This window comes from Pristiophorus japonicus, chromosome 19 (genome assembly GCF_044704955.1).
Source record: "Pristiophorus japonicus isolate sPriJap1 chromosome 19, sPriJap1.hap1, whole genome shotgun sequence".
Taxonomy (NCBI): Eukaryota; Metazoa; Chordata; class Chondrichthyes; family Pristiophoridae; genus Pristiophorus; species Pristiophorus japonicus.
This window is the reverse complement of record NC_091995.1, coordinates 82,135,088-82,148,887: the sequence shown is the minus strand read 5'-3', so window position 1 is coordinate 82,148,887 and position 13,800 is coordinate 82,135,088. Positions and strand designations below refer to the sequence as shown.

The following is a 13,800-nucleotide window of genomic DNA, read 5'->3' as shown; positions in this document are numbered from 1 at the left end:
AACGTTATAAAAATGAAGCTGTTCTTGATGTGTCGGTGGTTTTATCATTGTAAAATGAGTCTTTCTTTAGCTGCTTATTCTTGAACTGTTTGTTTCTGAAAGGACCAGATTGATGTAGAAGTTGAGATTGAAACGTCTGCGGCGATTTTCGCGAGCCAAACGAAAGAAAGAAGTTATATTTATACAACGCCTTTCACTTACTCGGGACTGCTTCACAACAATGAGTCACTGCGGAGCTGAAGTCACTGCTGTTTTGTGGGCAAACACTGCAGGCAATTTGCACAAGCAGCCTGTGAATCTGTTTTGGTGGATTTGGTTGAGATTGGTCAGATAGTTAGCTGGATCTATCGAGGGGGTTAGATGTTAGGGAACGTTGGCTGCAGGGCTTAGAAGAGGGTCCAGGGATAGCAAGGGGGGTGGGGGGGGAGCGCGAAGGCCATAGAGGGATTTGAAAATAAGAACGGGAATGTTAAAATCGAGGCGTTGCTGGGCTTTGAGAAAAAATCCACTATTTACCAGGATGGTTTGAAGTTTCCTGCAGCAGGAGAGGCAGTAAAGGGGAGTAGCTCTCGTTTGGAACTGGATGACATTCTCCTCTGCGAGCAGAGGTTCGAGTGACATGCCGGGAGGTTAAGCAGAGGACCCGAGATCAAGTGTGGAAGAAGTTTCTGTAGTTTCGGCAGGAGTGGCAGTATAAGCGGACCCATCTTTTACATGTATCCACTCATCAATCAATCAATCATGGGCAGTCCCTCGAAATCGAGAAAGACTTGCTTCCACTCTAAAAGTGAGTTCTCAGGTGGCGGTACAGTTCAATACGGGAATTACAGTCTCTGTCACAGGTGGGACAGACAGTGGTTGAAGGAAAGGGTGGGTGGGGAGTCTGGTTTGCCGCACGCTCCTTCCGCTGCCTGCGCTTGTTTTCTGCACGCTCTCGGCGACGAGACTCGAGGTGCTCAACGCCCTCCCAGATGCACTTCCTCCACTTAGGGCGGTCTTTGGCCAGGGACTCCCAGGTGTCAGTGGGGATGTTGCACTTTATCAAGGATGTATCCACGATTGGGCCATTGTTTGTACAACCCAAACCCAAAGTGTGAGCTGCAGCACCCTCGAGGGAAGTGAAATGCGAAGCTTAGAGGGACTCTTGTTCTCTGTTCTCCTCCCTCTCTGCTATTGCTTGGATTCCTTTTTCCTGTAGGGCACACGAGTCACTTTCACTCTAACACAGAAATGTTGGAAGGTATGCTGAGAACCAACACTGCCACCAAGCTAGTACATAGAGGCCCACGAGAGGTGTGAGTTCGGGGACCATAAGAGTCGAGGGCCCAGGGGCAGCACGGGCCAGCCCACGCTACGATACGTGTGCGCATTCGATGCGTGCAGCAGAGCTAGTCTCCAGTCGTCTTGGTTAACCCTTGCCACTGGACCAAGACCTAGCTCTGTCAAGCCCAAGTGGTGGCTGGTGTGCAACGGTCACCACACGTTAAAAAAATCCACGCACAGGCATCTTCCACCCTTCAGGGTGTAGTTCGGGATCTGAAATATTAGGTCTTTCAGAGAAACACCTGTGAACTCATCCCTTTTTGGTTGGAAGCAAGTCATCCTCGATATGAGGGACCGCCTAAGAAGACATAGAGTTACATAGTCTACAGCACAACTGGTGCTTATGTTCCACATCAGCCTCCTCCTACCCTACTTCATCTGAGCCTATCTGCATAACCTTCTATTCCTTTCTCACTCATGTGTTTATCCATCTTCCCCTTAAATGCCTCTATGCTATTCGCCTCAACTATTCTATGGTGGTAGTGAGTTCCACATTCTCCCCACTCTCTGGGTAAAGAAGTTCCTCCTGCATTCCCCATTGGATCTCTTGGTGGCTATCCTACATTGAGGACCTCGAGCTTTGGAAGGATTCGTTAGTGAAGGGGTTGGGCAGTGGTTACAGAGGTGACATTTGGCTGTTGTTATCTGAGCACTGTCAGAGGGACCTCACGATGTCAAAGAGCTGTCGGGAGACAGCTTCGGGTATTCTTGACCCAGACCCCGTGGAGCACCTGAGAACGGAGGGACCGAACCCAGATACAACTTTCCTCATAAACGTTCAGCTGCTGAGATCGCGGGGCCTGCAGGTCAGGTCGGTGCCGGATTGGACAGGCTGAGGGATCGGCGTGAGGGGTCCGTGGTGTCTGGCGTATTGTGCCGTTGACCGGCGGCATTCATCTCCAAACGAGGGCCATTCTCCTCCGCTGCTCCTCCTGCTGCAGAGCCCTGTTCCTTCTCCTGACATGCAGATACCAGATGTGGTACATGTCAGGAGAAGGGACAGGGGGTCCATGCATCTGTCCAGCCCAGCAAGCCCCTCAAAGGTTCAAAGGAGTTCGAGGGAAAGTGAAGACTTGGGGGAATCAATCTGACTGCCTTAAACTCACTGCTCCTTGCTCGCATTTTAACATTATTATCTGGTCTCCAGCTATACTTTGAGGTTTTTGATAAAAAAAGACTTGCATTTCTATAGCGCCTTTCATGACTTCAGGACATCCCAAAGAGCTTTATAGCCAATGAAATGTAGAAACATAGAAAATAGGTGCAGGAGTAGGCCATTCGGCCCTTCGAGCCTGCACCACCATTCAATAAGATCATGGCTGATCATTCCCTCAGTACCCCTTTCCTGCTTTCTCTCCAGACCCCTTGATCCCCATAGCTGTAAGGGCCATATCTAACTCCCTCTTGAATATATCCAATGAACTGGCATCAACAACTCTCTGTAGCAGGGAATTCCACAGGTTAACAACTCTCTGAGTGAAGAAGTTTCTCACATCTCAGTCCTAAATGGCCTACCTCTTATCCTAAGACTATGTCCCCTGGTTCTGGACTTCCCCAACATCGGGAACATTCTTCCCGCATCTAACCTGTCCAGTCCCATCAGAATCTTATACATTTCTATGAGATCCCCTCTCATCATTCTAAACTCCAGTGAATAAAGGCCCAGTTGATCCAGTCTCTCCTCATATGACAGTCCAGCCATCCTGGGAATCAGTCTGATGAACCTTCGCTGCACTCCCTCAATAGCAAGAACGTCCTTCCTCAGATTAGGAGACCAAAACTGAACATAATATTCCAGGTGAGGTCTCACTAAGGCCCTGTACAACTGCAGTAAGACCTCCCTGCTCCTATACTCAAATCCCCCAGCTATGAAGGCCAACATACCATTTGCCTTCTTCACCTGCATGCCAACTTTCAATGACTGATGAACCGTGACACCCAGGTCTCGTTGCACCTCCCCTTTTCCTAATCTACTGCCATTCAGATAATATTCTGCCTTCGTGTTTTTGCCCCCAAAATGGATAATCTCACAGTTATCCACATTATACTGCATCTGCCATGCATTTGCCCACTCACCTAACCTGTCCAAGTCACCCTGCAGCCTCTTAGTGTCCTCCTCACAGCTCACACCGCCACCCAGTTTAGTGTCATCTGCATACTTGGAGATATTACACTCAATTCCTTCATCTAAATCGCTAATGGATATTGTAAAGAGCTGGGGTCCCAGCACTGAGCCCTGCGGCACTCCACTAGTCACTGCCTGCCATTCTGAAAAGGATCCGTTTATCCCGACTCTCTGCTTCCTGTCTGCCAACCAGTTCTCTATCCACATCAGTACATTACCCCTAATACCATGAAGTACTTTTGTAGTGTAGTCACTGTTATAATGTAGGAAACGCAGCAGCCAATTTATGCACAGCAAGCTCCCACAATGTGATAATGACCAGATAACCTGTTTTAAGTGATGTTGATTGAGGGATAAATATTGGCCCAGGACACCGGGGATAATTTCCCAACTCTTCTTCGGAAATAGGGCCGCGGGATCTTTTACGTCCACCTGAGAGGGCAGATGGGGCCTCGGTTTAATGTATTTTATGAAAGACAGCACCTCCGACAGTGCAGCACTCCCTCAGCCCTGCACTGGGAGCGTCAGCCTGGATTTATGTACTCAAGTCTCTGGAATGGGGCTTGAACCCACAACCTTCTGACTCAGAGGCGAGTGTGCTGTCCACTGAACAACAGCTGACACCTTAATTGAGCAATCAGTTGATAGAAGCTTTCTGAGCTGGCTGATATCTGTGAGAGCGACACAACGGCTGAAGGGATATTACAACTGAAAACTGAGAAGAGATAATATCCAGGTTTCTAAAATGCTGAGGGTAATGAATGGTGTAAATACTGGTAGATTATTTAAATTGAACTATGTATACAGTGAGAGGAACTAAAGTATAATAGGTCCACGCATGATTTATTCAAATATATGGAGCTTTCAGAAGAAATAAAGGAGAATTCTTGCAATTATGTCTCACCTTATCATGTCATCAAGTATCTCTGAGTGTATCGCATACTTTCTGGAGTGCAGTGATGCTTGTGTAAGAGATTATACATTAATCAATATATGGAGGAGCATCAAAGGATGGGTGCTTTCTGCTATAATATATAATATACTCTATATTACATAATGTCCTTTTCATTATGTAGTACACTGACCCGCCTCTCTACCTCTCCCTCTTTAAGGCTCTCTCTAAAACCTATGTCTTTGAATATCAGCTGTGGCTCAGTGGGAAGCACACTCGCCTCTGAGTCAAAATGGTTGTGGGTTTATGTCATTTTCCAGGAAATTGAGCACAAAAATCGAGGCTGACACTCCCAGTACAGTGCTGAGGGAGTGCTGCACTGTCGGAGGTGCCGCCTTTCGGATGAGACATTAAACCGAGGCCCCGTCTGCTCTCTCAAGCAGATGTAAAAGATCCCATGGCACTATAAACCCAAGGCAAAGAACAAAAAGGGCCACTGTACAGCAAAATTCTAAAAGGACAAAGGGTGTTAATAAAACAAGCCTGAAGGCTTTGTGTCTTAATGCAAGGAGTATCCGCAATAAGGTGGATGAATTAATTGTGCAAATAGATGTTAACAAATATGATGTGATTGGGATTACGGAGACGTGGCTCCAGGATGATCAGGGCTGGGAACTCAACATTCAGGGGTATTCAACATTCAGGAAGGATAGAATAAAAGGAAAATGAGGTGGGGTAGCATTGCTGGTTAAAGAGGAGATTAATGCAATAGTTAGGAAAGACATTAGCTTGGATGATGTGGAATCTATATGGGTAGAGCTGCAGAACACCAAAGGGCAAAAAACGTTAGTAGGAGTTGTGTACAGACCTCCAAACAGTAGTAGGGATGTTGGGGAGGGCATCAAACAGGAAATTAGGGGTGCATGCAATAAAGGTGTAGCAGTTATAATGGGTGACTTTAATATGCACATAGATTGGGCTAGCCAAACTGGAAGCAATACGGTGGAGGAGGATTTCCTGGAGTGCATAAGGGATGGTTTTCTAGACCAATATGTTGAGGAACCAACTAGGGGGGAGGCCATCTTAGACTGGGTGTTGTGTAATGAGAGGATTAATTAGCAATCTCATTGTGCGAGGCCCCTTGGGGAAGAGTGACCATAATATGGTGGAATTCTGCATTAGGATGGAGAATGAAACAGTAATTTCAGAGACCATGGTCCAGAACTTAAAGAAGAGTAACTTTGAAGGTATGAGGCGTGAATTGGCTAGGATAGATTGGCGAATGATACTTAGGGGGTTGACTGTGGATGGGCAATGGCAGACATTTAGAGACCGCATGGATGAATTACAACAATTGTACATTCCTGTCTGGCGTAAAAATAAAAAGGGGAAGGTGGCTCAACCGTGGCTATCTAGGGAAATCAGGGATAGTATTAAAGCCAAGGAAGTGGCATACAAATTGGCCAGAAATAGCAGCGAACCTGGGGACTGGGAGAAATTTAGAACTCAGCAGAGGAGGGCAAAGGGTTTGATTAGGACAGGGAAAATGGAGTACGAGAAGAAGCTTGCAGGGAACATTAAGGCGGATTGCAAAAGTTTCTATAGGTATGTAAAGAGAAAAAGGTTGGTGAAGACAAACGTAGGTCCCCTGCAGTCAGAATCAGGGGAAGTCATAACGGGGAACAAAGAAATGGCAGACCAATTGAACAAGTACTTTGGTTCGGTATTCACTAAGGAGGATACAAACAACCTTCCGGATATAAAAGGGGTCAGAGGGTCTAGTAAGGAGGGGGAACTGAGGGAAATCTTTATTAGTCGGGAAATTGTGTTGGGGAAATTGATGGGATTGAAGGCCGATAAATCCCCAGGGCCTGATGGACTGCATCCTAGAGTACTTAAGGAGGTGGCCTTGGAAATAGCGGATGCATTGACAGTCATTTTCCAACATTCCATTGACTCTGGATCAGTTCCTATGGAGTGGAGGGTAGCCAATGTAACCCCACTTTTTAAAAAAGGAGGGAGAGAGAAAACATGGAATTATAGACCGGTCAGCCTGACCTCAGTAGTGGGTAAAATGATGGAATCAATTATTAAGGATGTCATAGCAGTGCATCTGGAAAATGGTGACATGATAGGTCCAAGTCAGCATGGATTTGTGAAAGGGAAATCATGCTTGACAAATCTTCTGGAATTTTTTGAGGATGTTTCCAGTAAAGTGGACAAAGGAGAACCAGTTGATGTGGTATATTTGGACTTTCAGAAGGCTTTCGACAAGGTCCCACACAAGAGATTAATTAATGTGCAAAGTTAAAGCACATGGGATTGGGGGTAGTGTGCTGACGTGGATTGAGAACTGGTTGTCAGACAGGAAGCAAAGAGTAGGAGTAAACGGGTACTTTTCAGAATGGCAGGCAGTGACTAGTGGAGTGCCGCAAGGTTCTGTGCTGGGGCCCCAGCTGTTTACATTGTACATTAATGATTTAGACGAGGGGATTAATTGCAGTATCTCCAAATTTGCGGATGATACTAAGTTGGGTGGCAGTGTGAGCTGCGAGGAGGATGCTATTAGGCTGCAGAGTGACTTGGATAGGTTAGGTGAGTGGGCAAATGCATGGCAGATGAAGTATAATGTGGATAAATGTGAGGTTATCCACTTTGGTGGTAAAAACAGAGAGACAGACTATTATCTGAATGGTGACAGATTAGGAAAAGGGAAGGTGCAACAAGACCTGGGTGTCATGGTACATCAGTCATTGAAGGTTGGCATGCAGGTACAGCAGGCGGTTAAGAAAGCAAATGGCTTGTTGGCCTTCATAGCGAGGGGATTTGAATACAGGGGCAGGGAGGTGTTGCTACAGTTGTACAGGGCCTTGGTGAGGCCACACCTGGAGTATTGTGTGCAGTTTTGGTCTCCTAACTTGAGGAAGGACATTCTTGCTATTGAGGGAGTGCAGCGAAGGTTCACCAGAGTGATTCCCGGGATGGCGGGACTGACCTATCAAGAAAGATTGGATCAACTGGGCTTGTATTCACTGGAGTTCAGAAGAATGAGAGGGGACCTCATAGAAACGTTTAAAATTCTGACGGGTTTAGACAGGTTAGATGCAGAAAGAATGTTCCCAATGTTGGGGAAGTCCAGAACCAGGGGTCACAGTCTGAGGATAAGGGGTAAGCCATTTAGGACCGAGATGAGGAGAAACTTCTTCACCCAGAGAGTGGTGAACCTGTGGAATTCTCTACCACAGAAAGTAGTTGAGGCCAATTCACTAAATATATTCAAAAGGGAGTTAGATGAAGTCCTTACTACTCAGGGGATCAAGGGTTATGGCGAGAAAGCAGGAAGGGGGTACTGAAGTTTCATGTTCAGCCATGAACTCATTGAATGGCGGTGCAGGCTAGAAGGGCTGAATGGCCTGCTCCTGCACCTATTTTCTATGTTTCTATGTTTCTATTTCAAAGAAGAGCAGGGGAGTTATCCCCGGTACCCTGGCCAATATTTAACCCTCAATCAACATAACAAAAACAGATTAGCTGGTCATTATCGCCTTGCTGTTTGTGAGAGCTTGTTGTGCACAAGATGGCTGCTGCGTTACCCAAAATACGTCAGTGACTGCACTTTTAAAGTGCTTGATTGGCTGTAAAGCGCTTTGAGACGTCCGGTGGTTGTGAAAGATACTATATAAATGCAAGTCTTTTTATTTTCTTTGATCAAGCTTTTGGTCACCTGCCCTAATATCCCCTTATGTGGCTCAGTGTCAAATCTTGGCTGACTTACATTCCTATAAAGCGCCTTGGGACGTTTTATGACTTTAAAGACGCTATAGAAATGCAGGTTGTTGTTGACATGCAGTGCTTCTGACTGCGGACATTGAGATTTGGTGGCACGTGTCCATTTTCTCACGCGCAGCACGGGAGCTAAAGCGTCAATATGGCACATGTGCAGATTTCACACCCGAAGTGCTCTGCCCGCCATATTGGTTGTCATGTATTCAACCAGCATTGTAACCCATGTATAATCTGACCTAAGTTGTACATCGTGAGAACAATGACCACTAGGTGGTGAACTTGTGGGAGACACTCCTAACCTGGACCTTTAGATATAAAAGGGGAAGCTCCACCCACTTCCATCACTTGAGTGCTATGGAATAAAGGACAGGTCACAGACTGACCTTCTCTCAAGCATGGGCCTCGTGTGCATTTATACTGTATAGTAAGGACGTATTATTGGTAATGGCTTGCGTGTAGGCATCCAGCGCCTGCGGCTATAACAGGTGTTAGACTGCCGATTTGCACAGGTAAAGGGGGCTGACGCCCGTTTGGGGGCACCCTCTTTCCGAAGTTCACTCGCGACTTACCGCTAGACTGTTTCTGCCGTCTCTCACCCACAGCCAAAACTGCCTCGACACGGGGATTCTCAATTGTTAGGTTGGGAACTGCACTGCTAGAGATGCAATGGAGTCCTGCAGCCCAGAAGGTCCCAGGTTTTGAGCCGCGGTCTGTGGCAAGCGAGATGATCTCAACCACGATGGTGGTAGCAGGATTGTCGCTGTTAGTCTCTGCGTCCCTCGGCTTGTGGAGAAAAGGTCACACTTCCTGCTCTTGGTTGCTGTCCAATGATTGTTGGGGAACGTCCATGTGTGAAGGCCAGGGAAATATTCGGGCGGGGATGAGTGTGTGGTAGGCAGAGACTTTTGACGTGATGCCTTGCACAGTTGAATATTCCGTTCGAGCCCTCCTCCCATACGGAAGATAGTGGCTTGAGAAGGGTACTGAAGTGTATGATAGGTACTGAAGTACCCATTGATTCCCGTATTCCAACATGAGTCGATAAAAAGACTTGCATTTATATAGCGCCTTTCACGATCACCGGATGTCTCAAAGCTCTTTACAGCCAATGAAGTACTTTTGAAGTGTCGTCACTGTTGTAATGTAGGAAACTTGGCAGCCAATTTGCGCACAAGCAAGTTCCCACAAACAACAATGCAATAATGACCAGACAATCTGTTTTTGTGATGTTCATTGAGGGATAAATATTGACCAGGACACCGGTGATAACTCTCCTGCTCTTCTTCGAAGTTCCATGGGATCTTTTACATCCACCTGAGAGAGCAGATGGGGCCTCGTTTTAACGTCTCATCCAAAAGACGGCATCTTTGACAGTGCAGCACTCCCTCAGCACTGCACTGGGAATGTCAGCCTAGATTTGTGTACTGAAGTCGCTGGAGTGGGACTTGAACCCACAACCTTCTGACTCAGATGCAAGAGTGCTACCCACTGAGCCACGACTGACACCAAAAGCAGAGATCAGAAGGGGGCAAAAAGATTTTGCGGGTCACACACACAGTAGTAGAAACAGTTAATCACGAGAGAGGAGATTGAGAGAGAACCGTGATAGTCACGGAGTGAGTGTGTGCTGGATTAGTGCTAGTTTCCTGGGACGGTGGTGTTGTGATATTGATGCTCCGCCCCCTGACAGCCGAGCTCTATTTATTTAAAAGGCAGAGCTTAGGGTGTGTTAGTGAGGAGGAGAAGGGCGTTGTATAAAGATCAATATTAATTGCTCTTTCCAGGAAATATTATTTCCCTTCGTGTGTCGATATATTTTATTGCAGTCATTCACTTTGAGAAATCCTAGTGAGATTGCAGCTCCAACATCCCAAGCACCTCAAGTCTTACTTCATAACGTCAATGTTATCCTGTACCTGCATCACACAGTGTTAAGTCAATCGTCAGAACGGCACCACGTCAGAATGGTAAGAATACCCGCAACCTAATCTTTGCGTTAGAAATAGAAATGGATAGAAAAGATTAAAGAATAACTTGGATGTATATAGCGCCTTTCAAACAGCTACGTGATAATGACAAGATAATCTGTTTTTGTTACGTTGATGGAGGGATAAATATTGGCCAGGACACCGGGGATAACTCCCCTGCTTTTCTTCGAAATAGTACCGCGGGAATTTTTAACATCCACTGAGAGGGCAGAAGGGGCCTCAGTTTAACGTCTTATCCAAAAGGACAGTGCAGCACTCCTGTGGAGCGTCAGCCTAGATTTTTTTAGTGTGCCTGGAGTGGGACTTGAATCTACAACCTTCTGATTCAGAGGGGAGAGTGCGACCCACTGAGCCACAGCTGATACTGACACACGTGAGGTGATTCCACGATCCCATACGGCCAGTGTGGAGCAGGAACTGTGGGTTTGGGGCGAGTGGTGTTGTAGCCCTGCCCCTAACCCATATTCCTTGTCAACATGCTTTCCTACTGCTCGCGCAGGAATGAGAATCACCCTTGAAGTCTCTTCACAAAGGTAATCAGCCTTGGGATGTCAATGTAGACCATCTCAATTAAGTGACTGCCTTTTAATGCACTCCATTCTTGCGAAGGGTTCTAGTCCAGAGCCCTATCTAAGCATTGATAGCATCTTCTTGCGTGCCTTTTATTCCAGTAATACTGAATCAATAGTATTCGCGTGAACGAGAAAGGAATAGCCTGTTTCTGTGCTGTAAAGTTCTACATAATTCAATGTAATCCTCATTGTTTGATGCCTCTGTATTTGTGTTCTCTCGTGAGTACAATGACAACAACAACAACTTGTATTTATATAACGCCTTTAATGTAGTGAAATATCCCAAGGCGCTTCACAGGAGTATTATGAGATTAAAAACTTTCATACCGAGCCTCATAAGTAGAAATTAGCGCAGGTGACCTAAAGCTTGGTCAAGTAGGTAGGTTTTAAGGAGCGTCTTGAAGGAGGAGAGAGGTAGAGAAGCAGAAAGGTTTAGGGAATTCCAGAGCTTGGGGCCCAGGCAACTGAAGGCACGGCCACCGATGGTTGACCGATTATAATCAGGGATGCTCAAGAGGGTAGAATTAGAGGAGCGCAGGCATCTCGGGGGGGATGTGGGGCTGGAGGAGATTACAGAGATAGGGAGGGGCGAGGCCATGGAGGGATTTGAAAATAAGAATGAGAATTTTGAAATCGAGACGTTGCTTAACCAGGAGCCAATGTAGGTCGGCGAATACAGTGGGTGATGGATGAGCGGGACTTGATGCGAGTTAGGACACGAGCAGCCGAGTTTTGTATTACCTCTAGTTTACGTAGGGTAGAATGTGGGAGGCTAGCCAGGAGTGCATTGGAATAGTCAAGTCTAGAAGTAACAAAGGCGTGGAAGAGGGCTTCAGCAGCGGATGAGCTGAGGCAGGGGGCAAGACTCTGAGGCAAGATCTCCTCTGCTTGCTATATGTTAGTGATATTATAGCAGGAAGATTTTCATTTTAGATTTAATAGAAAGAATGATAATCGTAAATCTAGCCAGTGGCCCTAACACATAAGAATTACAGAAAAGCATTCTCCCTCCCCCTCGATCAATGCCTGGACTATGGGTTGGCAAATTCAACTCACCAACTCGCCAGTAGCTGACTTGTGAACCAGGGACAAACCTAGACAGAACAAGGACAAAGACCCATGCCACAGGATAGCAGCAAGGCTGAACCATCGGAAATAGGGTGAGGCAAGAAATAAAAGTCAAAGGGATAAGATGGAGGATTAAGGGGGGAGAGTGAGAGTATTGAGAAAGTCTGACATCCACCTTGGGACCTCCAAACACCTTTGTGGGACGTGGGATGTCTTTGAGATGCCATTGTGATGCTGCCCCAAGCAACCTGCCCTGCCCAGTGTTAGGTGTGGCTCAGTGGGTAACACCCTTGCCTCTGAGTCAGAAGGTCGTGGCTTCAAATCACACTCCAGGGACTTAAACACAAAAATCTAGGCTGAAACTTGCAATACCGTACTGTCAGAGGTGCCGTCTTTCGGATGAGACGTGAAACCAAGGCTCCGTCTGCCCTCTTGGGTGGACGTAAATGATCCCACGGCACTATTTTGAAGAAGAGCTGGGAAGTTATCCCCAGTGTCCTGGCTGATATTTATCCCTCAATCGACATAACAAAAACAGTCTATCTGGTTGTTATCAGATTGCTGTTTGTGAGAGTTCCTGTCTGTAAATTAACGGCCACGTTTCCTACATTACAAGAGTGACTACACTTTAAAAGCACTTCATTGGCTGTAAAGTGCTTTTGGACGTCCTGAGGTCATGAAAGGTGTTGTATAAATGCAAGTCTTTTTCTTTATATTTTGATAGTTTGAAATTTGGTAACCCCTCTGCCAAGAGGTAATGCTGAGTCTCCAGAAAGCCTCAATAAGACCTCAGTTCGAGTGCATTGTGTGTTGTGTTGTGCTCCACTCTATAGGAATGATAATATTGGGGCTTGAGAGAGGGTGCACGCAGAATCACTAGGATGCTGCCTGATATGATGAAAGAAAAATACAAAGAAAGACTTCAAGAGTTGGGTCTTTTTCATCAGAACAATGCTGATTACGATAGAATAGAGTTGTTAAAATGCTGAAAGAATAGAGACAGAGTAGATAGATGCAGACTGTATGCAGCAGTTGAAGGGACAAGAATGAGGGGCCGCAGATACAAGGTTAAACCTAGGGGTTTCAGGACAAAGGAAAGGAAAAACCTCTTCACCCTGTGGAAGTCACTTCCAGGGTTAGCGATTGAGGCGGAAACTATACCAACATTGAAGATTAGATTGGAGAGGCTGGATGAAGGAAAAAGGTTTGAAGGGATTTGGGAACAGGTTAAATGAGATTAGAAATATCTGCACATGTGACGGATAAACGCCAACACGGACTGGTTGGACCGAATGTCCTGTTTCCATGTTTGTATTTCTAATTTCTTTTTTATTGGTTCATGGGATGTGGGTGTCACCGGCGAGGCCGGTATTTATTGGCCATCCCTAATTGCCCTTGAGAAGGTTGTGGTGAGCCGCCTTCTTGAACCGCTGCAGTCCGTGTGGTGAATTTGCTCCCACAGTGCTGACTTTGTTGCAACGGTTTGGTACAACTGAGTGGCCATTTTTAGATGGCAGTTAACCACATTGCTGTGGGTCTGGAGTCACTTATAGGACAGACCGGGTAAGGATGGCAGATTTCCTTCCCTAAGGAACATTAGTGAACCAGATGGGTTTTGTACGACACCATGAGCTTTTTTTTAAAAATTCCAGATTTATTTAATTAGCTGAATTTAAATTCTCCCAGCTTCCATGATGGGATTTGAACTCACGTCTCTGGATTACTCCATGTTTCTGGATTACTAGTCCGGTACCATAACAACTATGCTACCGTACCCCCATGTGGCAAAAATAAATGCCAATGAAGCACAAATCAGACCAAAATACCTTTAATAAGTATTCGGATTTGCGGAACGAAAGCACATAATTAATAACAGAAAACAGCAAATACTGGGTTTTTCGGATAGTCGTGTCATAATTATTAATATCCTAACACAAACAACCTCATTGTGTCGGGAGTTTGTTTTGAGGATAAGTTTATTTGCCCTGCTCAGGTGAATACACCGAATGCTGGGAGATCGTGACAGGAGTCTGTGGAACTGCCTGG

General features: G+C 46.1%; 1 protein-coding gene across 2 annotated transcripts in view; it reads left to right on the top strand.

Moving 5' to 3' along the window:
- LOC139229996 (cytokine receptor common subunit beta-like) overlaps positions 1–13,800 on the top strand; it is a 62,595-nt gene that overhangs the window by 822 nt on the left and 47,973 nt on the right. Inside the window, exon 1 of one of the 2 annotated variants that reach the window (XM_070861706.1) lies at positions 9,879–10,093. The exons of the other annotated variant lie outside the window; for it this stretch is intronic. The gene's annotated coding sequence lies outside the window, so the exon portion shown is untranslated. Of the gene's footprint in view, positions 1–9,878; positions 10,094–13,800 lie in introns of those variants that run through there. 2 annotated transcript variants of the gene reach the window in all.